We start from the raw sequence: 24,913 nt of genomic DNA, 5'->3' as shown, positions 1-24,913 counted from the left end.
CAACATGGGCAGATTCTTCCTCATGTGGTAATGGGGATTCTGCAGAACCAATCCCTTCCTAGTCAGAGAATGGTGGTAGGAGAAAGCATTCAAACTGGATCTGCTCACTTCATGTTACCTCAGCCAGCACCATAACTGAACTACACAATACCTCCAGCTTACTACAATACCAGGACCATAACTTCCCAAATACCCTTACCATCATATGAAAGCAGTTCAACAATGAACCCAACTCCAAGAAGGGGTGGGTCCTCTATGGTCAGCAAAGAGGTGAGTACCAAATATCCTCAAAATGTCAGGACTCCAATGAGACCCAACACGCAGGATGTAATAGAAAAACCTATACCGGACCTTAGAGTGGCCGGGCTCCGTTAGAGAATAGTAAAGAACAAGCCAAGGTCGAGGGAGCCAGAAATCACAAAAACAAGGAATACAAGCTCAGTCAGGAAACCAGATCTTAAAATAATCGAGGTACATGAGCGGAGTCAATTTAGGAGAATGGAGAGTAGTCAGGATAGCCGAAGTCAAAATACCAAAAAGAACAACCAGATGTAAAGCACTATTGGGAACTAACAAAAGAACCACAACAAGGCTAAGTCCTATGTGTGAACCAGCCTTTTATAGGTTGGCTCGTTAAATTGGAATACAAAACAAGGAAAGAATGTAGCGCTTAAAAAAAAATAAAAAAAATTAATTGATCTCCTTTTCAGTTAAGTTAGGAGGTGGACAGTTCTGGTGTGTCCAATATGCATCTATAAGATATAATTAAACATAGCAGATCATATATAACAAAGTGATTTTAATTATGGTGTGTATACACTCACAAGCGGAGAGCTATAGACCCAGCTCTGGTTTGAATCATCTCCGGGTCCGTTTAGGCGACCCACCCCTATTGCCAATATATATATATCTTGTTTTATGTAGAAGATGGAAATATTTTAAAGATACAAAATTGGAGCTGGAAGAATACTCAACAATGTTGACTATTCTCTACATTTCCCAGTTTAATGCTCAGAAAACGACTTGTTTGTTCATTAGTCATAACGGTTATTGGTGTTAATATGTATCGTAAGGACTGACTTTGTATTAAAGGGACGCTGTAGGCACCCAGACAACTTCAGCTTATTGTAGTGATCTGGGTGCTGTGTCCCTTTTTCACCTAGTGCTGCAATGTTAATGTTAATGTTTACATTGCAGCTCTAAGCCTGCCCTCAGTGGCTGTCTACCAGACAGCCACTAGAGGGCTTACGTAATCGTAACAGACTTTTGGTCCGTTATCCGGTGCTGGACGTCCTCAAGCTCTGCATGAGGACTACCAGTGTCAGAATTTTCCCCATAGGAAATGCGCATTATACACCGCTCGTCGCGGGACGGAGGAGGGGGAGGAGCTTTGACAGAGCCCCGATAGACATCAGCACTAGGATAAGGTAAGTAAAGGGTTTTTAACCCTTTATTTAGCAGGGGGATGCGAGGGAGGCTTTGTATTCCTGGCATTACAGTATCCCTTTAATGTCTCCAAATCAAAGAAAAGCATGTTGTGGGCTATTCAATATGGGGTATGTCTAAACTTTTTTAGTAGCCACTTAGTCGCAAACACTGGCCAAAGTTAGCGTTCATATTTGATTGTGTGTGAAAAAAGTAAAAAACTAAATTGAACGCTAATTTTGGCCAGTGTTTGTGACCAAGTGGTTACTAAAAAAGACTGGACATACCCCATTTGCAATACCTTGGGTTGTCTTCTTTCGCAAATGGTATGCCATCATGGGGGTAATTCTCATTCCTGGGCTACCATACGCTCTCAAAGGCAACGTAACCAACCTGGCCATTTTCAATGTAAAAATATTTGACCCATATATTTGACCCTGTAACTTTCAAAAAGGCTATAAAACCTGTACATGGGGGGTACTGTTATAAAAGGGCTTACTACTCAGTAAAGATGAGTAGGATTGCTCTTGTAATGGTTAAAGAGAAAAATGCAAACAACCATTTAAATAAATAATGGGAAAAAAAAAATACTTTATAGGGGAGTGTAACCAGGCTAAGTTATAAAAGGACTAATTTCTTTAGAAAACTGCACTTTTTGAAAAATTGAAACTTCACTATTTATATAGTGCATACATTCTGCAGTACAGATATTAGCCCATTTTAATGCCTTTTTGGTTTGTTCAAATGTTACCGAATATTTTGATGAACAAAACCGTCACATGAATAAAGGGTTGGCCACCCCAAACCTTCCTGACATTCATATAAATAGAGGTCTACATGATAACAAACAGAAGAGACTGGTTTTCCTGAAACTAATTTTCTGCAGTATATCATCCTGCATTGAGAATATGCTCCTTTTTACATTTTTTTTTTTTTTTTTTAAATAGTGAAAATTCTCTAAAATGTAAAATCTCTTCCTGTAGCACATTTTTAGTTAGCATTAGTTTTGTTTTGTAAAATCTGATTTTTTTTTTTGTATTTGTCAACCTTTCAATATATATCTAAATTCTGATTTGGAGAAAAAAAGTTTTTAAATGAATTCTATTACTAATTGGTTATTTTTTCCCTACTAAATGGCTGACAATTTGGATCAGAAACATCGTAAGGAGGAGTCACAGTTCTCAATCCAGAGCAGAAACAATATTTGGAGTTTTATGTGTATAAACTGCCAAATAGTAAGGACACGGAAAATATTGCAAAAGCCATTAACATCGACTTTAACGTAAGTTTTAAATAAAACACATTGTACAATGTCACTAATTTACCATTTGCAGCAAGAAAATACAGGGGTATCACTGGGGCTCGGAAGAGATACCCCAATATCTTACAAATCAAGAAACTTGTTCAAGACTTGTCCAGAATTTATTGCCACGTCTATCTTTATAAATCTATTACATATTTAAGAAATCTGCTTAAAAAAAAATTAAAGATTTTCCTAGTTTGATGTTGGATCAAAAATAAATTTCACATAAGAACTTCTCTCACATTTATAAATAATGCTAAAGGGGATCCATTTATACTCATGATTTAAGAAAACTTATAAAATAGATTTGTGAGGTGTGAAACGTAAAATGAAATGTAGAAATGTACTACTGTACCGGGGGTTGGGGAGGGATTACTGGAAGCGGAGGAATAAATGTACAAATGACAAGATATTACTGTGCACAAAGTAGGTTTGTTTTTGTGGGTGGTAGTTTTTCTTAATATAAAATGTAAGAGTATTAATTTAACAGAGTAATTTATTTAAATACCTTTGTAAACTAACCCATTCTTTTCCTGATTTATCAACAGTTCGTACACACCTTGTTTGCCAACAGACGGCAGAAAGAAAAGAAAGAATGAAAACCAACATAAGGACTCGGAGATAACTAATGCCGTCTCACCCATTATTTTACCATACCATTACCAACATGAACCTCATGGGCTGGCCCCTACCAAAAATAATCCTGGTTTGTAAAAGTCAGACCAAATCCAGATTGTGATTATAAAATCAATTTGACCCTGTAAAGTTATTTTATTAAATCTTTCTAAATATAACATGTTGAAGCTGAGCACTAACTGCACTCACAAAAAAAACTGATCCATACACTGTGCGTCGGTCTTTCAGTCTTTCTCCACGTACACCGGCTAGTTTACTCTTTATCCACAGATTTCATGCTGTGTGTTCTCACCTTTGTGCGGTCACTGTTAAGGAATGTTGGCGTCCTAGAAGTGGGGAGTTTGGTTGTCCAATCATAATGTTCTATTGTGGTGCTGTATGGATGCCCACCATGTGCTAGGAATAGGATACATTAATATCATCATGCAAAATATTATTGATATGAATCTTCTGGGTTCCCTGACAGAGTGCTATGGAAATATTAATAACCTAATAACAATTAAGTGTACAACAATATTTATCACAATAAGCAGCACAGTTTTGTATTCTTTCCACCGCAAATTGCTCACCTCTGCAGTTGAGCGGACTAATTGCCAGCCTCCTGCCATGTGACTATGGTCCCTGGGAGACTGCCAGTTAAAAAGACTATTTGGGCTTATTGGCTTTTAAAAGACTGTTTCTACCCTTTGATTCCATGTGAGCATGTGTCTCTTCCCCCTCCCCCTCTAATACCTATACCATTGTTCTCCAGCAGGGCGTGGTCCCAGGGACACTGCCAAACCAGTTGAAACAAGCCGTTTTGTCTCAAATAGGACTTTTACCTAACTTTTCAACTACTGGAGGGAATTGTATGATTTTTGGGTATGTTTATAATTAAAGTGTGCTGAGTTCAAATGTGATTTTTAGGTTTGTGGCATGTATATTTTGGAAATTATTAATATGTTGCATGAAGTGTGTTTTTCCTGCCTGTGATAAATTACATTAACCCATTGTGTTCAGTAATTATATCACAGGCAGAGGGGAGGGATTGTATGTTTGTGCTGGGTGTGTTTTATGGTTTGCCTGTAAAGGATTGGTTGTACTGTGTCCCACCCTGTGGGATGTCCCCTTGCATGGGGACTTTCATAAAAGCCAGTGTGTGGTCATTAAAATCAGATCTTGAACCTTTCTTGAAGCCTTGGCTCATGTTTGGGGGAAGGGATACCTACACTGGGGATTGCTATAATCACTTACTCCCCAGAGTAAGCTCTCGCAATAGCTTGATTTGTTCCTGCTACGCTCTCTGGATTTAGGAGAGGTTTACCCACTGGGAGCTGGATCCTGGTCATGGATCCAGGGTGGGTGGAGACGGCGAGACCCCGGCGCAGCTGTATCGCTGGAAGTGGGGTCTGCAGTGCTGATGGTGTCGGTTGGAGTGCTTGGAGTCCTCAGCGAGCACTATGCGCATCGATTGGCGGAGGTACTCAGTCGGAGTGCCAGCGTTCCGTCACAGCCTGTATCTATTCAATGTCAAGTAAATCTATCATTTCATCTAATACAATGTGTTATAGATGACCCGTTGTGGTTAATTGGGAACTAAAATCAGAATATTGTCCACACTTTATAGTTTCCATTCCATGAACATAATATCTATTAACAGTCTAGCATTACACAATAAAGAATCAACCCAGTTAAGAGAATTATATTTTCCCCCCAGAATATAAGTAGATTTGTGTTTATTTTATTGCCAATTGTTTTATTAAAAACATGCTAATGGCAATTAACAGTTAATTGTATGTCTTTTTTCAAAAACGTGATTGGTTTTGTCTTTTAAAAAAAGTGCATGCAGAAAAATGTTTAGGAAATTTGCATTTTTAGAACTAAATATGGGAGAGAGAGAATACTGGTATTTATCTAAGTGTTCAGATAAATGTTTAATATAAGTTTTGTAAAATATTGTTTTGTTCATATTTATGAAAGAAACTTAAAGGGAGTTTTCTTCATTGAAATTTCTGGCTTTTTGTTTTAATGACATCTATGAATTTATTTATTAAAGGTTGCACGACGGCCTTTAAATAATTTAGAGTTAAATTAACGGTATAATTTTTTCAATTTTTTATCCAGAGAATTTTGGAATTATTAAAATATTAAAAGGCACACTCCCAGCACCAATACAACTTTAATGCATTTGATAGCGTCTGGCCTAATTCATTTGCTGTATTATTTAGAATTCTCAAATATCTATTGTCAGGATATTTATATCGGCAGACATTTTGTGCCAAGATAGAAATTAAAAGTGTATATTGCCAGAGTCACTCAGAACAGAGCGGACTCCATTTTGGATTTCAGGCAAGAAAGACAAAATGTCTTTCCTTTCTGTAACTAGCCACTAGCCTGAGCAAAGGAATGCATTATATAAACAAGCCAAGTGATAAGCAATGAAGCAGGGGGATGGAAGGCTCTGTCTAAATGTTAATGGAATAGAAATCATTTTAAACACAGACACTAGTGACAGAAGACTAAGTAATTAATTTTACTTTCTAAATATTACAAGGTCCCATTGTAAGTAAGGGGGGAAATTGAGTTTAGAACTGTCAATTTTAGAAATTACAACAGGAATTGTCGACGCACTGTATGGAGAAAATCCAAAGAAAAGCATTGAACTGACAGCAAATCTAAGTTATGGCAGTCATTTTAGATAAGCCAAATGACGTCAAAATCGTCATCAGGAAAAGTTAACTCTTTCCTGGATAGGAAGGTTTAATTAGGCAATTGCACCCTCTATGGACGAAAAATCTAAATTGCGATCTGCAGGTTTATCACCCCTTCAGTATCCTATTGGTTATACCAACTAATGACGTACATAGAATATTTCCCTTTAAAAAGTTAGGAAAAAGGGAAGAGGTTAGTGTGGGCTTTCAGATTCGGACATTCAGAGAGATCCAGGACAGATATTCAGGACACTCTGGGACTAACACCCAACTCTCTTGGACACAACTCTCGAAAATCTCCTTGACACTTTGAATTTTACTATTATTACTTTCTAACATCACTTCTCTATTACTTACACACCTCCATACAACCAATCATACTCGCATTCAAGTTCCTGGGACTACCTACTCATCGGATGAGAACATCTACTTAACTGGTAATTATGCTGGTTGTATTTAATTAATTTAAATTAATTAACATTTTGCTAATAGCATGATATATGACTGGATAAGTCACGGTCAGATTTCAATAATTGAGAAATCTTAGTTAACTAAAGGATATGTAGTTATAACACTCCATTCTGCAGGTGGAGTCAGATAATTACATAGTACTGGTATCTTACCACGTGTTAGCTTACCGCTGTTTTTATCCAGGTGTATTGATTTGCTCTGAAATAAGATTGTATATCTTGGGTAGAGTTAAATTCGGCTTTTGTAAAAATCTGGTAGATTATTCTTATTGGATGGTTCCAGGAAATGATTAATGAGCTGGTTTGAATGTTATTTTAATTGAAAGTAACACGAGAATAGGATATTATATGCCTAGGAGGATCTAGCCAGCATTGAAAGGGTTACTCAGTTGATCTGTTGGCCAAGGTTTTATGGCTTTTCGCTGGAAGTTTAGCTTTCTGTGTCTGAAGCACCCTCATAAATCTTGACGGTTGATGCTGTAGCTTTGTACTGTGTTTAGCCATTACCATTGTATACGACGTTATACCAAAATATTCACTGATTGTTATCATGCATGCTGCCTAATATTATTTTGTCACAATAAATTATATCTATTTTTATAACAAATTGTGATTTTATTTGTATGGAATACATTTCACTTACATGATAACGATCTCTAAGATCTAAGAGAATTGAAATAGTGGGCAATTCTCGACTGTATAATATCATCCCATAAATATCCCTACTCTATAGTTCTGCATAAATCAATGTCTTGCATAATGCGGCACCATAAGCCTGCCTGCTTTAGCCATACCATTATTTTTTTATTTAAAAATGAATTGTTGGCAGTTCAGATGAATTTTCAGTTATATATTTGATCAGTTAGCTTTTTAGAAGTTCTAAAAAAAAAAAAAAAAAAAAAAAGGCAAGTTTTAAATGAAATTATAACATCCATTATCCTGACTTTATAAAACTTTCATAATGTACATTATAAAAAAGTGAACACTTTTATATATATATACACACACACACATACACCTTTTTAAAGTATGTAAAAGGCAATGTGTAGACCCCCCCTCCGCTACCCATGCTTTATAAAGCTCAGCTTTTCATAAGTAATGTATCAAATAAAATCAGTGAGACTGCACATCTAAATTCATTTTCTTTTCTGAAGTTTTGTGGGACTTCTGTCTTCTCCTCAGCAGTCATTTGCTGAGCAGTCATGGACAAAGCTGTAGTCTATAATGGAGAGGCTGCACCTTATTCTCCAAATTCTTTCAGAGAACAAACTAATTTTATAAGCTTAGACCATATTCAAATATTTTTAATCCGCTATTTATTTTAGGGGAGGGGAGAGGCACCACAGATTACATTTAGAATATTGATCTTCTATTTAACATGTTTATAAATGATCTTGAAGATAGCATTGAAAGTCATGTTTCAGTGTTTGCAGGTGACACAAAACTCTAAAATAATACAATGTGAGCAAGATATTACTTTGCTGCAGAGGGATTTAGATAGAATGGGGGACTGGGCACTCAAATGGCGGATTAAATTTAATGTTGAAAAATGCAAAGTTATGCACTTCGGCGTAAAGAATACACAAGCAACGTATACCCTTAATGGAAGCGAATTAGGGATAACACATGAAAAGCACTTGGGAATTGTTATAGACCACAAACTATGCAACAATGTGCACTATCAATCAGCAGTGGCCAAGGCCAGTAAGGTATTGGCATGCATGAAAAAGGGCATTCATTCTTGGGACGAGAATATAATTTTGCCTCTTTATAAATCACTGGTAAGACCACATATTGAATATGCTGTGCAATTTTGGACACCTGTTCTAAAGAAGGATATTATGGTACTAGAAAAAGTGCAGAGGCGGGCTACAAAATTAATAAAAGGAATGGAACATATCAGCTATGAAGAAAGGTTAACACATTTAAACCTCTTTAGTTTAGAAAAACGTCGACTGAGAGGGGATATGATAACATTATACAGATATATCCTCGGCCAATACAAACCATTGTGTGGAAATCTATTCAAAAACCGGACTTTACATAGGACACGAGGTCATGCGTTTAGACTGAAAGAAAGAAGATTTTGTCTAAGGCAATGGAAAGGTTTTTTTTTACTGTGAGAACAATAAGGATATGGAATTATCTGGCCAAAGAAGTGGTTTTATCAGAGTCCATACAGATGTTCAAACAGCTACTAGATGCATACTTGCAAAAACAGAATATTCAAGGATATAATCTTTCAATGTAGGGTAATAACTGCTTGATCCAAGGATAAATCTCACTGCCATTCTGGGGTCAAGAAGGATTTTTTTTCTTAGCTTGTTGCAAAATTGTGCTTCAAACTGGGATTTTTTTGCCTTCTTTTGGATCAATAGCAAAAAACAAATGTGAGGAAGGCTGAAGATTGACACAAGTCTCTTCAGCTATGTAAGCAATTGTATTGTTTTTTGTGCACTTTGAGAATAAAGCACTTTATACCTATACCAACATCTGGAAAGAAAATTAATCACCATAAATCACCTTCACACAAAGGAGGAAGTGGGAGCCTTTATATCCCACAAAGCCAGAAGTCTGAGCCGTATCCTTTGACTTCATGCTTGTGAGTGCTATTCCACCCACCATTTGCTCTGTACCATATATTACAGACAATATTGCACCATTGTTTGTTTTTCTGTATTCTGTTTAAGGATGATGAACATCCAAGATCTGTCTATAGATTAAGAAAGACTTGTATGTATTAGAAAAATCCAACCACTTTCTAAACATAAATAGGATTTAACGAAAAAGGTAAAATGCCCAAGATTTAAAGAGACACATGAGTTGTTATAAAACCCACTGATAAAGAAGCAGGAGTGGATTTAATGGATAAAATTATCTGGGAGATATCACTTAAACAATAGGGACATACTGTAAACTTAAGAATCCAGAAATAGATATTTATACTAAGTTGGGAAAGTTTTTAGATGCAGGATTGGAAAAGGGGATTTTAAAAGAAAATAGAGTATAGATTTTTTAATTTTAAGGGTTACCTAGATTGCATAAGGACCCTGTTAATCCCCCAAGTAGACCTATTGTGGCAGGTGTAGATTCACTTTTATCACACCTGTCTCAATATATAGATCTACAATTACATCCTTTAGTAACATCCAATCTTTCATACTTGAGAGAAGAGAATGAATCTCCTCCAAATTTTAAACTATTTTGAAACAAAAGAAAATTACATTGTAACATGTGACGTAAGCAGCCTCTACACGATTATAGAACATGACAGAGGCTGCGAGGCAGTTAACTTTTTTCTTTAGGAATCCAAAAGTTTTAAACAGGAGCAAATCAATTTTATTGTAGAAGGAATCAGTTTGATTTTAAACCACAAGTTTTTGTGGTTTGAGGGGGAGTTTTACCTTCAATTAGGGGCACGGCTATGGAACCAAGTTTGCACCCAGACTTAGTCCTATACAGAAGATATAGCGATGATACATTTTTTTATTTGGGATGGAGACCGTGCCTCATTGAACCTATTTTTAGCTTTCCTCATTTCAAATACCTGGGGCATTAAACTTACTCATGAAATAAGTACAAAGGAAGTATTTTTTTTTTCTTTTAACTAAGAATTGAGAATAAGGTTTTAAAATCTTGTACCTTTTAAAAAAAAAAAAAAAATGGATGCAACAAGCTTTATTGATTCTAGTATCTGCGCCACTTTGCTCCGTGGTTAAAAAAAATATACCAAAAAGTTCAGTTTACTAGGTTAACGCTCAATTGCATGGAGAATACAATATAAAAAGTTGTATTTAAAAAATAAAAATAAAACGGGAGAATAAGGATCTGTTTGGGAATGAACTAAAAAGGTTTTGTTTTGTTTTTAAATTGCCGGAGGTGTCAGGTGTGTAGGGAGACCACAATTAAGAATAAAAACAACAGTTGATTTTACAGCCAATGTAACCCAGAGAAAATATGAAATTTATTCTTTTACTACTTTTAAAACCAATAACGTAGTTTACCTTTTAACATGCGATTGTGGTCTCCAATATGTGGGAAGAACAACGAGACCAATAAAAAAAAAGTACTGATTGGGAAACCTATCCAGAACATAAGAAAAGTTTCAAAACCACTCCGTATTAGCCCACTTTTTAGAAAAAACATAATGGAAACCCAAAAAGGTGATTTTTTTTATAAAGAAATTAAATGGATTTTTGAATTAGAAACCTTATCTCCAGGGGGACTCAACATTGATTTAGATTTTGAGTTGTATTCAATACAGTCTGTGGTATGTGCAATATTTGTTAGGGAATATAGTGTCTTGTAAAAAACAAACATTGTTTTGAGCAACTATTAGTACAATATATTTACACATGTATTTTAGATGTTTCTTCATGTTTCATTAACGATATGTCCTCTTGGAGAGGATCCAACCTGCCCCATTACAAAATGGCCATGGAATATTTCCGGCCATTCTACAAATACAATCCACGTATTTTGGAGGACTCTAAACGCCATCTTAATACACCTTCTGTTTTTTTGTAAACGGGGTCCACATCGCTATCTTTAAACTCCAATGCATGAGCAAAACATGTATCATGATTTTCTGAGCTCTGCTGAAATGGTTAAGCATTTCTATGGCCTGACTGGGTTATTCACTAGACACCAGATAGTGTGGATGGGCAAAATTCTATGAAAAATGATCAAATTGCGACAGCGATGGCAATTATCACTTACTAAAGCCACATACAGTTCATTACAGCAGATTTAAAAGCGTCACAAAGAACCAATAATTTGTAGATGTGCATCAAACCAGATGCATAGTACTTGAAATTATCCACTTGCAAAAACAAAATCAAATGAATACCTTTGTTAACCCACATAAAATACAAAAATTATGGAAGTGTTTGTTGCAGCTGGCTAGCCACCACATTTAATAGTTCAAAAGAACCCTATTTGACCTGCATATTACAATAATGGAGTTTTAAACCATCCCTATGCCCCGCGTGCATAGTCATGGGCGTAGTGAGATCACCGGCGACACCTGGCCCCGCCAGTGGCCAGCAGGTGGGGTCTTCTTAAGACAAAATAGGGGTGTCTTAATGTAGAGCAGTTTAGTTGGGAAGTCCCCGCAATGATAAATTATACAAGTGGGACCTGGTGCTAAATTCCCCCTCCCCCTAAGGGCGGCAGTGGCTCAAAAGGTTTCATGCTATTTTCCATTCCAAAACGTAATGGCATGGTCACTCCCTCGCTACTCATAATAAAGGATGTCCCTTTTATTAAATAGCCCTCATGTTTACCTTTTTTGAACTAGGACTCACAGCACCCAGCAGGACTTGCCATAAGCAGAGCCTGGGCCCCATACAATATTTAAACAGCTACACACAGGACTTACAGCACCCAGCAGAACTTGCCATAAGCAGAGGTAGCATTTCTGGATGATCATCTTGAGAATACATGGACTGTTTTCCTATTTTTGTTTGAAATTGTATTTCTTTCTATCTCCATCCCCCGCAGTATTACTGCTTAATTGATGACTATTGCACCCTCCATCCTTAACTCGTTTAGTTAAATGTTTGTTTTGCTAGTGTTAGTTATTGAACTCTATGCCTCATTCATTTATGATTGTTACAAATCGCTATTTGTAACTGGCCCTTTAAATGAGAAATTGCCCTGCTTCCCTGGATTGTGGAGAAGCATGTTTGCCAGCCTCCTGCCTCATGACTATGGCCCCTGGGAGATTGTGCCCCTGAAAACTTATTAACATTACATTGGTGGCAAGCGGTGGGATGGCGTCCTAGTGCGAGGAGAAGCAGCTCAGAGACACTGGTAACGTTTGGAGTTACAATTGAGGGCAACGCTAGCCATTGGGCAGCGCCCCTGGCTACAACAGGATGGAATCAGCTGGTTTGCGGACAGCGTTCCATGATGAGGAGGAGAAGGAGGCCGCAGATTACAGGGATGCAGCCAGAAGGGAACTCTGGTATGATGCCCTGGAAGATGCCCAGTGGCGGCGAGGTGAGGGCCTCCCCAGTGATGAGCAGCGGCTACAGAAGCGTGTGGCAATGCGAATATGTCTATTGGGGGAGCAGCCCCTAGATGAGTGGGTGGCAAGACTGGAGACCCTGGTATGGCGAGAGATCGGGCTAGACAACGCATACCAGGCCCTCTGGTGGCATACCATTCGACTTACTCCCTGGACGGCCATCTTTGTTAATTCGAACGAGGTCAGCGGTATGTGTAGCCAAATCCATGGAACTGAAATCGACTACACATTTCAACGAACACCGCTGATCCTTACCTTCTCCTACACTCCGTTTTCAGCTGCAGAGACTAAGTCCCGTTCGGGAGTTTGAACTCACTGCTATACTAAGCTAAATGCACGAACGGCCCCGTAAAATAGACCGACCGCACAGCCCAAATCTATGGAACTGTTTTGGGCAGGAAATTGTGCTTGGAGCTGGCAGCTGGGCAGAGTGCAGTCGGCCTCTGCCCTACCTTTGTCCCTGGTCCAGAGCCGGATGTCCTGCAGGCTACCCCAGCAGAAGAGCTGGCAGCTGGGCAGAGTGCAGTCGGCCTTTGCCCTACCTTTGTCCCTGGTCCAGAGCCTGATGTCCGGCAGGCTACCCCAGCAGAAGAGCTGGCATCTGGGCAGAGTGCAGTCGGCCTTTGCCCTACCTTTGTCCCTGGTCCAGAGCCTGATGTCCGGCAGGCTACCCCAGCAGAAGAGCTGGCATCTGGGCAGAGTGCAGTTGGCCTCTGCCCTTCAAGTACCCTCGGCATGTGGCCTCATTACCACAGCCAAATACCCAGGTGCAGTGACTGTGTGTTGTGGGTGGGCTGTTCCTGTACTTTGATGTTGTGGGGGGGCTACTCGGACATCTGTTTATTGTGGGTTGGTGGATCGACTAACGGAGGCACTGACCGACAGAAGGTCAGGTGCCTGGTTAGTCTTCCCCCCAAAGGGGAGATGTGTTACAAATCGCTATTTGTAACTGGCCCTTTAAATGAGAAATTGCCCTGCTTCCCTGGATTGTGGAGAAGCATGTTTGCCAGCCTCCTGCCTCATGACTATGGCCCCTGGGAGATTGTGCCCCTGAAAACTTATTAACATTTATTGTGTGTGTATGGCCCTTTAAGAACCGTCTGGGGACATATTGTGACTTTGCTGAACAATGCCCCTTTAAGACTATGTCCCCAGACCGGTAAAATAACTTGTTCCTGGCTTTCCCCCACTTGGTTCAGTAAATAGGGCTTACTGAACCAAGTACCACACAGGCAGACCACCCAGAAGTTAAAGTGTGCAGGCAATTTACCTCCCAGGCTGTGAGGTTACTGCCGGTCAATTGCACGTGGCGGCGGCCATCTTGGTTTCCTCGAATGCGGTCAGCGGTGTATGCTAAAGATTCTGTGGAACTGAAATCGGCTACACATTTTGCCGAACACCGCTGACCCTTACCTTCTCCCATACGGAACTTGCAGCTCCAGAGACTAAGTCCCGTTCGAAATTTTTTCGCATGAAATTGACCGACCGCACAGCCCAAATCTATGGAACTGTTTTGGGCAGGAAATTGTGCTTGCGGTCGGTCATAAAAGGACTTCCAGCTAACTTTTGATCCACTGGAGGGATTTGGCTGATTTTTGGAAGGGTTTATGTTTGATGTATGCTGAGTCTGAATATGCAACTTTTATTGAAATTGAATGTATGGTTTTAAAGTTACAGTGTGTATGTGAAAACTGTATTTTTATTGTATGTAATAATTGGTTTAACTGTTTATCTGAGGGGAGGGAACCTGTGGGCTGTACTATGCTGTTATTGGTTAATTTCATCCTCCCCCTGGGAGTGTCCTTTGTGTACCTTATCCTAATAAAAAGCAGGCTGGGTGTTCCAGTCCTCAGACCTCTTCTGACCCTCAATACGTAGCCTTGTCTCGTTATTGGAGGGAACTGCTATATCACACTGGGGATTGCTATGCGCTGCATATTCCCCTGAGCTCTTAATCACTTAGCTCTTTTAAGAGCTTGTTCCGGATACGCTCTCCAGGAGGAGAGATCTTCCCCACACGGTCCTGAATGCTGAAGGTTCATTCCAGGGTGGAAGGAAGACGGCGCGGCTCCAGTTAAGCTACGGCGGTTGTGGAGCCTGCGGTGGTTGTGGTGTCGTCTGCAGTGCTTGGAGTCCTCTGAGAGCGCTAGGAGCATCCATCAACGGAGGGTACTCGGTCAGGGTACACGGAGCTCCGTTACAATGATGTTCCGTATTTATGACTTGCCTATCTGATCTCTGCCATTCCCTCATATCCTTCAATTTCAATTCCCTTTAATCTGCTTTTTCCTTGATTGTTTTCAACACCCCAATGATTCTCCACCCACAATCGGTCTTAGCTAACCCCATATTCTCTCCTTTATAGCCTGGGCCAAATACAATATTGAAACAGCTACACCCAGGACTGAGCACCCAGCAGGACTTGCCATGAGCAGAGGTAGCATTTCTGGATGATCATCCACACGACCCAAACCTTGGCATACTAAATCAACACGCTATCTGCAGAGTTGCTCCCGTTGTGCTGAACGCTCCTGGAGGAAGTCCCGCACCCAGGCAGACTTTCTCCATTATAGATTCATATTACGTTCATACTGCACAGCCCTTGCCCTTGCCAAACAGTCATACTTTTCCTCTCAGTTCATGCTCCCACAATCACAGACGTCTTTGACACCTTTAATTCTCTTCTCCTGCTCTGGCCACCCCCCAAACTAACCTTACAGCTGATAGCTTTGCATGCTACTTTACCGACAAGATTGAACAGCTAATTCTTCTCTGCCATTCTTTCTCAACCATGCATAGATCATGCCTTTCCTACCCTTCAGACTTTCTCCCCAGCTAATGAGCAAGAGGTGGCTGTGCTTCTTTCCGCTCGCCCCACCACTTGCCAGCTCGATCCTGTCCCATCTCACTTCATCAGATCTCTCTCTCCTCTTGTCTTGTGCCTTCCCTAACACATCTTCAACTGCTCTCTCTTCTGGCACTGTTCCTGCTGACCTTAAACATGCCACTGTAGTACCTATCCTGAAGAAAAACAAAAATAAAAAAAAACATATTTTGACCCGTCCTCCCCCTCTAGCTATCGTCCCATATCCCTGCTCCCTTTTTCCTCAAAGCTTTTGGAAAGACTTGTCTTTACCCGTGTGTCCCGCTTCCTCAATTCCAACTCTCTCCTTGACCCTCTTCAGTCTGGCTTCCGCCCTCTCCACTCTACGGAGACTGCACTTATCAAAGTTACTAATGACCTAATCACAGCTAAATCCAAAGGTCACTACTCCACACTAATTCTTCTTGAACTCTCTGCTGCCTTTGAGACAGCTGATCATGCTCTCCTCCTTCAAACTCTCCAATCGCTCGGTCTCTGATTGTCCTCTCATGGTTTTCCTCTTATCTCTCCCAATGCTCCTTCAGTGTCTCCTTTTCCAAGGATACCTCCTCCCCTTATCCTGTCTCACTTGGAGTTCCCCCAGGCTCTGTCCTTGGTCCCCTTCTATTTTCTCTTTATACTGCCTCCCCTTATAGGCAAACTTATAGCCTCTTTTGGATTCCACTACCACCTGTACGCTGATGACACCCAGATATATCTCTCCTCCCTGGACCTCTCCCGTGCCATCCTGCAACGTGGCACTGCTTGCCTTTCTTCCATCTTAGACTGGATGTCCTCGCGCTTTCTGAAACTCAATATCTCTAAAACTGAGCTCCTTGTCTTTCCTCCTCCTAATACTGATCCTCCTCTCTTGCACTACCTTCAAGTCAGTGATATCCACGTATGTCCATCCTTGCAAGCATGCTGTCTTGGTGTCATACTTGATTCTGGCCTCACCTTTGAGCCTCACATCCACTTTGTTGCCAAATCCTGTAGATTCCAACTTAAAAACATGGCCCGCATCCGCCCCTTTCTTACACACGATGCTACCAAGGAGCTTGTCCATGCTCTAGTAATTTCCTGCATGGATTATTGTAACCCTCTCCTGATTGGCCTCCCCAAAAGCCGTATTGCCCCGCCACAGTCTAATGAATACCGCCGCCAGACTGCTTTTCCTCTCTAGTCGGTCCTCTCACACTTCACCCCTCTTTCAGTCCTTACATTGGCTCCCTGTATCCTATAGGAGTCAATTCAAAGTGCTAATCCACACATATAAAGCACTGAACAATTCTAGCCCCTCCTCGTTGCCTCCGCTCTGCCCGTGACCTTCTCCTGTCTGCTGCTCGTACCCATACAGCCAACTCGCGCTTGCAAGACTTCTCGCAGGCGGCTCTCTTCCTATGGAATAGCCTGCCTACTGCCATCAGACTCTCCCCTAGTCTTCAATAGTTTAAGAAGTGCATTAAAAACCATCTCTTTAGGAAAGCGTATGGCCTCCTAGAGTAACCTCTACTTCACATACCTGTCTCTTGCTCTCTCCTAAAGGGCAGTACTCTACTCTCCGTCACCACCTTATTTGATTGCTATTTCCTGCCCTAATGAGTTTTATACCCCACCTCCTATAGACTAAGCTCGTTTAAGCAGGGTCCTCTTCAACCTATTGTTCCTGTAAGTTTCTTGTAATTGTCCTATTTATAGTTAAATCCCCGCTCTCATAATATTGTAAAGTGCTATGGAATCTGTTGGCGCTATATAAATGGCAATAATAATTTAATATGGCAGCTGTCTAGTGTTAACTGCTGTAGGGTTAAAAAAAAAAAAAAAGGTTTATTTTTCAAAATCACAGAATTTTTATTTTTTGATTTTTTTTAAACTGTCCTCCAGTATCTGGACTGGATTTCAACTAGACTAAAACTCTGGATGATTAATGGCGTTTGGATTTTACAGTCCAAAAAGCCACACATGCAGCAGGATGGGTTTTCCCCGTTCAATACGTGACCAGACTTTAACGAATTAATCAGTCTGTTTTCCAAGAGACAGTATAGTCACCCAGTCCAAAAGCCATCTCTGCACTTTGGTCGATGTTGGAAGATGATTTGACTTTACAATTATCTACACCTCCAACCAAAACAGCAGCATTCAGGACAATGTGTGCCAGAATGGGAATCTCCAACCCACCTCAAATACAGTGCCATTCAGGATATCCAGTTTTAGACTGTAGAGTAATGTGGGTGGGATGCTATATTGAATTGCAAATTCATCCTACTGCTCCCATCTCCTGCAACACATATGGAACTTCTGACGCGGTTGATCCCCGGTGAGTGCTGCGTGCCGTGAGAAGCTCTAAAGCAGTCACATTGTTTTGCTCATCTTTTGATTTCAGAGTATTCTATCAATGTTTAGCCCCTTGTCTGTTACAGTCACCGGGTGCCATAGCAAGAATTACAATGGAAATAGTGGCACATGATATCAAACCATGGAAACTTTGGTATTAACCAGGCAGATATAGGAGATTTTTCCTTTGGTTTTTACTATATGTATTGGAGCTGATGTGTACTGTGGTGGTTGCCGCCGCCAAGGAGTGATGAAAGTGAGCGCAGGACTTTTCTTTTTGTAGATATAGGAGATTTACTGGGATTTCTATACAGTAGATAGTTATATTACGCATTCAAGTTACCTATTTTGATCTTTATAACTGTATCTACACATTGGAATGCAAAGCTTTTGTTACAAATATGTTAGTTTAAAAACCATGAGTATCACCACTATACCAGTCAGGGTGTAGTCACCTGCAACACCCAAAATGGCTTATGGCCACATGCACTCACATTATCGGAGCGGGGACTGGCACGTACCCCCCTGAATATGCAGGGTGCTGCGAGTCCCTAGTTCTTCCTCCTGACCGGGGAGATGGCCCGGTCAGCGGACAGGAACCTAAACGCCACCGCAAATGGGGTGGAAATCCATCAGTTTAATTTGTTACGAAGTTTATTAGTTAATATAGGATAGCAGGACGTTTCCCTATAGTAGCTTCGTCAACACTGTACGTAACGCAAGGCAGATTCTGATAACTGGGCGAAACGCGTCACGGGACCACGTGATCAACACACACGGAAGTGTTCGTTACATATCAGCAGGCAGGAGACACCACTCCGAGCAGGGGAACGAGAACAGGATCTAAATATCATCCTCGTAACAGCAACAGATCCCCATCCGGTGTGGTGAGCCTGCAGTGGACTCAGTCGTTTTAAAGTGTGCAGTTTGGAGTGTTTTTTATGTGAATTAAAATTTTTGAGTTTGACACAGTGGTCACCAGAGCTTTTCTTTTGATCCCACGCACCCAAGGGGCTGATCCTCCCTGGGCTTGATAGCCATGAGTGGGGCTTATACCACTCTTTACTTGTGAGTTTTTTATCGCTAGAGAGATTATTTATATTTTTATATCATTAACTTTATTGCACTAGGAGTGCTTTCTGTTGTCCCCCCTCCCCCATTTTTTGTCTCCTTTATTACAGTATCCAGCTGTTCATTGGCAGGCTATAAGTATACACCTGTCAGTGTTTTCGTTTCACACACCTTGTTTGGGTTTTTTAATATTAACACTGTTTTGCATATTGCAAGTCACTTTTATATATTAGAGGTGTCTGTATATGTTTTAAGCGCACTAGCACTTTCTTTCTTCCTATTTTACTGTATACCATTTTACCAGGGTATTTTGTTGGTGCTGCTGTCTATACCCAGTTTTCATTATAGAGGTGTTTTGCGCCGATTTATCTATCTTGTATAAGATTCTGATAACTGTGAGAGGAAATGTGGTGTGGTAGTTGATGGCATATATATTTGGCCTGATTTACTGAACAGCAGCCTGAGGTTTGAGAGTTAAATGTCCCAGGGAGAGATGTTAGGTTTGCAAGATGCATTACTGGTACTCTGCAAACCACGGTATGGGTCCCTGGGGCGGAGCACTTGGAGAGCAGGGTGGGCCAGTGCTCCAATAGCACCAGCTGCTAGTAACAGTCGGACCAGAACTTTTATTTTGCTTAATAGTTTCACTTATGCCTAATTGCACCTCACCTGTATCTGATCAATTAGCTAGCAGGCTTTTAAAAAGAAGGGATCAGCATGCTGCAGGATGAGGAGGAAAAGACAGGAACGGTGTCTTGCAGGTATACATTTTGTAAATTGGCAAGTGGGAAAGCCACCCAATTCCAGATAGGGATTTGCTGTGTATAGTAAGTGCTCAAGCAAGAGCAAGGAATTTTGTTTTGTTTATTTTTTCACTTTTTGAAACACTTGTGTAAATATATTTCACCAAATAAATCTGAAAACAGAGCTGGAAGTGTCCTGGACTTTCATTACCCTAGAAGGCTGTGTTACAAGATCTGTGACAAAATCCTACCTGGAAGAGAGGTGGTGTGTTACATAACATTGTGATGAGGAGGCAATACCTCACTGCACTGTCACATAGGACACTAGGCACGATACCACTGGGGACCTGCGTGTCTAGAGGGGATCCTGAACAAAGGGGAGACCTGCAAGGCTCTCTAATGCTTAACGGTCCCGAGGTGGGTGCTGGAAAAGGGAAAAGAAAGGTACAGAAGTGATCCTTCGGGATCTAAAACCCAACCCAATGTAAATATGGTCTCCATCAGAAGTAAAATAGTACTGCTTAGATATGCCTATGTACCACAGGACCTGCGAGTCCATGGTGCACGTTATACATCTCATAATGCGACCTGCGAGCCGCTACCACATACCTAAAGGATTGTACCTTACAGTGTATATGCAAGTACAAGTGAACAAGGGGACCTGCACGTCCACGTTGAAATACTTTGTGTTGAAAAATATCCAATAAAAACATTTACAAAAAAAAAAAAAAACATGAGTATTTCAAGGGGGGAGGGGGGGAGGTAGAACACATTCAAAGAGCAATAATAATGCATTATATGAAATATCAGTGTACCAAAAAAACAAGCACTATGGTATCCTATAAGGATTTTTCAGCACACAGCAATAGTTCTCAAAAGACAATGGGGTTATTTTATCACACACCTTGGTTTCATTTTGTAGGATTTGAGTGCTTGCCCTATTTTGTAAAATATACTTACCTGGCAGACAGACACCATATACATTCCTGTATATAGATATCCCACCCAGACTTAATTAAAAATCATTGCGATAGCCAAAAGGCATTTTCACAAAGGGAGATTAGAGTGAACGAAAGAACATCCAACTATTCCAGTCTTATACGCTCCCGAAGATTTATAAAAGCACTTACCACTCCTGGTGGGATGGGATCAGTTTTCCAGTCTCCAGTTGAGGTTTTGGACAAGTTTCTAATTGAATGTGTCCCTCCACAGAGATTATACATCAAGGACACCACATAGCCCCTCAAATATATTGAAACCTTGCACATACCAGAAGAAGGAGAGGAATTTTGGTTGGTGACCTTTGATGTACAGTCGTCACTTTATACTTCCATAAATCATGACTCAGGTTTGCAGGCAGTGGACTGGACTATTACAAGACATGAGTTTAAGACAGTACATAGTATCTAGTGTCACAACTAGTCTGTTGAGATTAAAAAAACCTGTCACAGAAGAGAATTCTGTCAGTATTAAACAGATAAAGGGATTGCCATGGGTTCAAATGTGGCCCAGTCATATGCAAACATCTACATGTATGCTTGGAGGACATGGGCATATACAATTTGGAACTTTTCACTCGTTTAGCCTGGATGTGAAGTTTGCATGTTCGGATGGCACGAGAACCCAACTGGAAGCAATCCATGTTCAACTCAACTTTGATTGAACGGGGATAAGTACACTACCATTTTTGAATGTCCAATTGACCAGGGTAGGTAAACTGCAGAGCAACATCTACTCCAAACCCACTGATCAGAACAATTTAACATTTGATAGCTTTCACCCCAGTCATCTAGAAAAGGTATCCCTTATAGTCAACTATTGAGGGTTAGAGGAATAATGTCCCAAGAAACCAAGTTAGCTGAAAGGTTGAATTGGATGAGCAACAAATTCATTGAAAGGGTAACCTGCTATGCTTGGATAAACACAAGGATAGGGTTCAGGAATTGAGAAGTGCTGTAACCAATATCCAGAACAGAAACTAAGGGGATTCCATGTATATCCCCATATACTTCAATAAGCCATGAGATTAAAAATACAAATTTTTGGACACTTTTCAGGGCGACACCGATACAACCAGAGTTTAAGAATCCACTGGGACCTACCAATGTATGGGTTGCTCACAGTGTAAGTGTGATAACGGGTAACACCTTTTTCCCGTACAGGCACTTACAAAGTACAGGATCAACCATTTTTATACATGCAACCCAGACCAGGTTTTTATGTTCAAGTGTCCCTGTGGGATGGTCTATGTAGGAGAGACAGACCTGTTCAGGAACAGATAGCTGAGCATTAGAGGGGAATTAGCACAGCCCTACAGAAGTGAATCAGTGATGCACCAGTCCCTGGACAAACTGTGGCAATGTAGAACTGTTTCCGGGGGGGAAGGAGGAGAATTAGTTGTTTTTAAGCAGAAAATCTTAGATGTATAGTGTGAGTTTATTCATGAAAAGAAGAATGTAAACATTTACGTTTAAAAGATAATGCTCAACTTCTCAGTTTAATGGACAAAACATTTAAAAATTTAGCATTGTAGTTACGGTGTTTATTATAATAAGGTCCATTTATTGTTTTGAAAATATGCAGATATCAATACAGACATATTGTGCATTATAACTGTCCTAGTTACACAATGTATGAAATGGAACAAAATCAATAGTATGAGTGTTCAATGTGTAAATCCTTATCTGGTACAGTCCCAGGATGCCATAATAAGCATTGAAATGCAATAGCTCACAATATCAAAGAATACAAGTATCTTAACCCACGATACTGAACCATAAATAAATCAAACAAAAGCGTTGCAATATTTTAATCACCCGTGTTTAGATAATTACAGTTTTACAAACCTTGATACAAATGTGAATGAGACCGTACAACAAAACTAGTAGGACATCTAGAATCCATTAATGTTTTGGGGTTATTTTTTTTAGATTTCTACAGTTTAGTTTAATTTGGAGTGATTAGACAGATGGTGTAGAGGATTTCTGAGACATTACACTTCTATATATTGATATTTTAGATAAAATCAGATATGGTAAAAATGAAATTATAGTTTAACATCTTTATGAAAACGTTTGTGTGCTGTATAGTAAATACTTAACTATTCTACAGGTGGTTAGGGAGCAGCGTTTTAGAGGGAATACCGATACCATAATAGTTAACAGTTTGTGTTACCCATTGTACAGCGCTATGGCACTTGCTGGAACTATATAAATAAATAAAAAATCACCCCCCCCCCCCCCCCCCCAAGAATTTCATTAAGGTAAAGTGACCGTAGAATGTATACAAATACTCCTGTTTTGCAAATTTTCTTCCAGGAAAGGCACTACGCCAGATCTGCCAAATTTGAGGTTTGCAAACTAAGCCTTTCAAAACATACAAATGAAAACCCGTTAGAGCGCATCTTTGATGGAATGGAGGTGAAGCCAGCCTTGCATGAATTTAGACATTTTAAGGTTTTACAATTCAGGGGCCTATTCATTAAACATGAATCAAATTGGTTTTATTTAATCATAGAAAATAAACTGACATTGGGGGGAGGGGGGGTTAAAAGAAATTTATATAAAAGGTCTACAATTAAAAGAATTATGCAGAAACTAAGAAAGTTATCCACATATGGTAAATATTTTATATGATTAAAAAGCAAAAATCCTTCAATGATACTGAACAGAGAAGTCAGCAATTCCCAACTCCATGCTTGATGCAGACAAAAATATTGGAGTCAAACTTGTTACCTGTAAATGGTCCAATATCAAAAATATTGACAAAGCAAATAACAAAAAGAACAAGTAAATATTGTACAATTCCATTAAATGCACAAGCTGTTATTTGAATTCAGTGTGATTACAGGTCGGGGGGGAGGGAGGGGGGGTTCAGGATGCAACGTGTAGATTAGTGATTTTTGGATGTTCCTATCCTAGAGTTTGCAATGCAACCCAGTCAGACCCCTTTAATTGATTTGGCACTGCAAAGTTTACGTAGGAGAAAGGTTGTGTACCTTTACCCTTCAACTGCAGGGTTTCTTCAGAATTTCCCAATCCCCTTATAACCATGTAATCATGTAATCATAAAATTAAACCATGTTAATGTGTTCCGCATAGCTTTGTATCATTTAGGCATGGAGTGAAAATATGGATGGAGTCTAGTAGACTTGTATTTTTGGAGGGAGCAGTTTCACCAAAAAAAAAAAAAAAAGTGTAAAATAGATCCTTAAACAGTAATTCGGTATGCATGAAATTGATATGCAAAACTGCAATATTGTATATAACTTTCTGTGGGGACGTGGGGTCATTATATGATAACTGTGTGATAAGGATCAAAGCTTTCAGTTGCATTTTACAACACTCTGCCAAATCAAAAGCCTACATCCCTCCAGCAGTTCTCCTGCCAACCAGTTTTCCCATGCATGTTATCAGACAATCAGAGTAATGAACATCTAGGTGTAACCATGGAAGGTGTGTTTTCCCAAGCTATTCTGTCTCTAAAAGAAGAAGTCCAGGCCTGCTCCCAATCTACCCCCAAAAAAAAAAAAAACAACCCTAACTGGTCACATCTATACGGTATAACTGGAGGGAAGAGATCAAAGGGAAAGACTTGTGTGAAGACAGAACTATGGAAAAACGGGGCTGGATAAACCACTTTTGGGAGGTAAAGGGGATTCTGGGACTTTTAGTTAATGACTGCCAGAATGAGTCTTTAAAAGAACAGCCAAAGAGGTTGGGTTTCTCTCCTCTCTTTTGAAGAGGACAGCGCAGCAAGCAGTGGTGGCATTGTGAACTGAGAGAAACTGTCCCAGACTACCCAGACTACCAAAGATGAAGGCGCCAGTGGCGTACGTACCGCGGTCGCAGGGGTCGCAGCTGCGACCGGGCACGGCACTCCAGGGGGCCCGGCCGCCCTGCGGACCCCCGCGACCGGGTAGCAGCTGCCACGCTTTGCGGCCCCGGCCCGTGCGGCAAACCGCCGGGGCCGCCTGTTAAGGGGTTCATCGGGTGGCCCATGATGTCAGGGCCACCCGATGGACATGGATTGTAAGGGGGCCCGGTCTGCGCTGGGCACTTCAAGAGCGCGACCGGGCCCCCTGTGATTACATCATCACGGCTGGGAGGAAGTGACCGCACGTCACTCCTCCCAGCATACTGAGAGCCCGCGCGGGAGGAAACCGAAAGGAGGAGGGAGTCAGAGTGGGAACTCTGACTCCCATCAGGCTGAGCCACCACTGGACCCCAGGGAAAGTCACACATGGTAGGAAACATTTTGTGTATCTGTGTCTCTGTATGTCTTTGTGTCTGTGTCTGTGTCTCTGTATGTGTGTGTGTCTGTGTCTCTGTATGTGTGTATGTGTGTG

This window comes from Pelobates fuscus, chromosome 9 (assembly GCF_036172605.1).
Source record: "Pelobates fuscus isolate aPelFus1 chromosome 9, aPelFus1.pri, whole genome shotgun sequence".
NCBI lineage: Eukaryota > Metazoa > Chordata > Amphibia > Anura > Pelobatidae > Pelobates > Pelobates fuscus.
The sequence above is the reverse complement of the archived record's forward strand: the minus strand, read 5'-3'. Positions refer to the sequence as shown.